The following is a 4,537-nucleotide window of genomic DNA, read 5'->3' on the forward strand; positions in this document are numbered from 1 at the left end:
TGTGTGAGTTTTTTTTTTCTTTTTTTTTTTAGTTTTGTGGGCCTATTTTTTGGTCTAGTGAGCCAGTTTTTACTGTTGATTTTGTGATATAACCACACACATTGCCTTAGCAAGCACACATACACACAGTCTTCCCTTAACTTGCAAAGCACCTTCACAATGTGCATTTGCAAGTTCAAAACTGCCCTACTTGCAAATGCAGGCCACTATTTTTTTACCTATCTGGTTCTCTAATGAGGGCCACTTTTATTTGACTGGCCGGACCTTTACCAGTCTGACCCTGTGGCACACTGTTGTATTTGTAATGAAGCATCCTGGCCGCCAAACTCTAAATTTCAACCACAGTTAGGAGCGAATGATATATGTGGTGAAAGGAGAGAGAGAAACATTAACAGAGAAATTGGAGGAAGGGAAAGAAGGAAGGGAGGAAAGAAGGGTTGAATGAGGACAATGCTGACAGAGAAAGAAAATGAGACATAGGAAAATAATGAGAGAAGCCGAGGGACAGACAGAAAGGCAAAGGGAGACCTTTTAGCAGAGGGCACACGAACGAGACAGAAGAGAAGCAGACAAAACAATGAGAAACAACGAAAGCGCCCGAGAGGCTCCTCTGTTCTTGTATTATACACTGTCAGGAAAATAAACCTGTGAGACTTGTAAAGCTTAATGCACTGTGAATAATATTAAACTGCTGTCCTATGTTGACCTTCTCGGTTTTATTAAACCGCCTCCCACTCCCTGCCTTGCACGCCTTCTTGCCCATGGGGACGGTGAGAGCTCGAGCAATAAGCGAGCGCGTGCGGAATCTGGCGGTGTGAATAACAGTCTGAGGAAAATGCCTGAGGAGCGGCAGCGCCCAGACTATTGCACCCAAGAAACCACACGTGCCGCGGAACTATTACCTGATATATTTTCAAGAACATCAACAAACAGCTAGCGAATCTGGATTCAAATTGCATCAGTTAATAACAGTAAACACAAAGGCCTCGTTATGAATGACCTTGGTAAATGACGTAGTAATACCACACCAATGCCCCCATTAACCCCTCCCCTGCTGGTGACGGAACCACTCCGTCATCAGCCACGGTCCCGCTGTGCTGATGACGGCGCGGTTCTGTCACGGCCCGCTCTGAACGCCTGCACGGCACGGATTCCGGGCTGCGCTGAACGTTCTAGTGAGCGGGCAAGGCCGTGACGGAACAGCTCCGTCATGAGCACAGCGCAACAGCGGCTGGTGACGGAGCGGTTCCGTCACCAGCATGCACCCGTCGCTTTTCCGCCCCACCCCCTTAGCACTGCGGTGGAATAGCCGCCGCAGTGAAGGGGTTAAAAGGCTCCAGGATTTTGAAAAACGGAAATGACATCGCATGGTATAGCAGGATACCAGAAATCACGGGTATTGCCACACATTTACATCTTTCCCAAACCCCCAACCGCTCGTTTTTCCCTCATTTAGTGGCTTGGAGAAATGAGCACTTTGAGTAAACAGGAGTGTGATTTTTTGCAAATCACATATAACTTTAATTCAGGTGTTAAGTGGACTTTACACCAAAATAGAGCTATTGAGAAAGCTGTTCCTGATACTACAGCGTACGTCTAATAGCTGGTGAGATATTATCGTATCAATGCGAGATTTCCATCTCAGAGTCAGGCATATCATGGAGAATGGGGGTTTACACACCACTTAATGCATGTTGGACTTCTTTGAAAACACCACCCCTGTTCCTAAGGTTTTACTGACAAAACATGATCTGTGAAAATTATTCTCATTTATTGTCCTCCTTTTATTTATGAAGAGGGATCACATCTTGGCAACACTAGCAAAAATACACATAGAAAGCAACCTGTACTAAAGTTGTTTAATATAGTTTTACAATAAAACCTAGTGACAAATGAAACTGAACACAAATATGGGTCAAGTGGACTATCTCGGTGTATTCCTCCTAGTCTTAACGTTTAATATCCACCAAATTACACATGTTGTGCAACTTACATTTTTAAAGGGTACCTTTATGTAGAATATGTGCTGGAAGGTGTACCTCAGGTACAAATTTCACACGAAAAAACAATGACTTGACATTGCACCAAAAGTGCAATACTTAGCATCAAGAAAACCACTTTAGCACAGCTGACGAATCTTTGCAAATACGTCTCTGCACTATTTTCCCTATTTTGTACAATGCAGTGTTACAGATTTCACCTCAGTGCTGCAGTGTATGAAGATTCGTAAATGTGAGCCCAGAAGAGAGGGTGCACTGAGAGGGGATGTGGTACTGATGAAGTTGGGAGGGTAGAAAGGCGGAGAGATGTAGGGTATGAAAAGTGCTAATTTAAATCCTAAACAGTTACAAAGCCTTTCAAATCTATCCAAGCGTTTGGGTATCGGTATTTTCGACAACAAACAGCGAACTCACCAACAGTTACAAAGCAGAGGCAAGAATGGGGACAATCAGACAGCGGCCTTCTTGTTTCCACTATCGCCACAGCTATATGCCCACAAAACTTCCAACAAGTAAGAAACCGATGCGTATATTCTTCACTCAATTGTTACATTGCATAGTTGGGAGATGGTGCTGGGGCCTGTCACCCTACAGCAGGTGGGGGGAGTTTCCAGTTGACTCTCATCAAGGTTCAAGGAATTCCCCAGAATTCTACCAGCCTGATGCACATGGCTGGTGTGTCTAATGGAATTACCATGAATTCCCTGAGCCCTAAGGGTGTGGTATATTGGTCTTGTCACTCCAGCAATCCATTCCCTAAGATTATCTTCCCTGGAGTGTGCATGAACTCCTTGACAAAAGAGGAAACTTTGGGATTATCTTGCCGATGCAGTGGGCATGCACGGCACTCGCAAAGCAATCCACGAACCTAAGATGGAGTTTACTTGTTATTTCATAGAGAGGATGTTGTCTATCAGTTTGCCCAGATTTCTTACTACATTTTTTGAGGTAGGGGCAAACCCCAGTTTAGGGGTCACCAGTCTTCCAACCAAAAGATGTGAGCTTATCAGAAAGGTAAGATTTTGGACTTTCCAGTGCTCAATTGAAAGCAGTTGGGTGACATCCAGAGGGTGCTTTTTCATACATTCACTGAATCTGATTTTACTAGATTCAGGATTAGGCCCCATAAAATGAGTAGCATGTTGGCTGCATATGAGATAACGTCAACCCACATTATCCTATCACTTGAGCAAGGGGGGCCACATAGATGTTAAAAAGGGTGGCGTTCAAGGAGGAGCCCTGTGGATCTCCCCCAGTCCAGGGCCATGGTTTGAGAGTTGAAATGTTCTAGCCACACCGTGTGGGTCGGATCCCTCAAAAGGTGTTTGAGCCAGCCCAGGGCTTATCCACCAACACCAATCTCTACCAGTGTTTGGATCAGGATTGTGAGATGTGTGAATGCTGTGGATAGGTCGAGTAATACCAACCTGGCTGGGTGCATTCGTCCAGGGAGAGTTTGATGGTGTTTAGAACATGTGCCAGTGCGGTTTCCATGCTATAAGATGCACAAAAATCTGACTGGGAGGTGTCTAGCAGCGAGTGGTTTTCCAGGATGGATGTGAGCTGTTTGTTAACTAAAGTCTCCATAATCTTTCAAGAGAAAGAAAGCAACGATATAGGCCTTTAGTTTGCAAGCTCAAGGGGATCTGTTATGGGTTTCTTTAAAATGGGTCTGACCTGAACTGTTTTCCCTTTTATAGGAAGAGTTTCAGTGCTCAGGGAATGGTTGTATAGCCCTGTGATCGTGAGAAGTGCTGGGGCCATGATCGCCATAATATAGGGAGGAGCGGGATCTGCTGCAAATGCCCAGTGAATTTGTAAACGCCCTTAAACTTACTTGTTTGTCCGTGTTTACAAACTCCGCTCCAACTCCCTTCCCACCTTGAAAAAGATTGGAGATTTACTTCGGACAATGCAAAAAATAAAATCCTTTCCTCAATGGGATAGGTAAAGGATCAACCAAACATCCTGTGGGGTTTTCTCCTCTGTGGAAATTATTTCCCTTTGGAGAATAACATTGGGTTTGAACTAACAGTGCATATTTGCAAGTAAAAACATAAGTGCATCTACTTGCATGTGAATAAATAAAATTCACTAAAGTTTTCGACAAATACAACTGGAAACCTGTGAGTGAGGCAGATTTCCAAGTGTCACCTTAAAAACATTTGTGAATTTCAAAAATAAATAAATCTACAACCATCTGAGATTGTGAATCTCAGAGTGCAGATTCACTCATACTTTGTGAATTAGGCCCAACATGAAGAGCAGGTGGTGAACAGCTTTATAATTTCACGATAGGGTTAGAAGGTGTTAATGCACGTTAATTATTTCCTTTGTTTGCCGATGTCCTGGTATGTGTGTGGTTGAGGAGGGGGACAAGAGTTTGGCCTTAAAGCTTCCAACAATTGAGTAGACGTGCACTGTCTCCAGTGCTGCTAATGAGAAGGGAAATCCAAAGGGACACTGCCAGACATACTGAGAATCTCAAAATACAACCATCAAGTGGGCAATACATTTGTTAGGGGGTTGAAATACCT

This window comes from Lissotriton vulgaris, unplaced genomic scaffold (assembly GCF_964263255.1).
Source record: "Lissotriton vulgaris unplaced genomic scaffold, aLisVul1.2 SCAFFOLD_394, whole genome shotgun sequence".
Taxonomy (NCBI): domain Eukaryota; kingdom Metazoa; phylum Chordata; class Amphibia; order Caudata; family Salamandridae; genus Lissotriton; species Lissotriton vulgaris.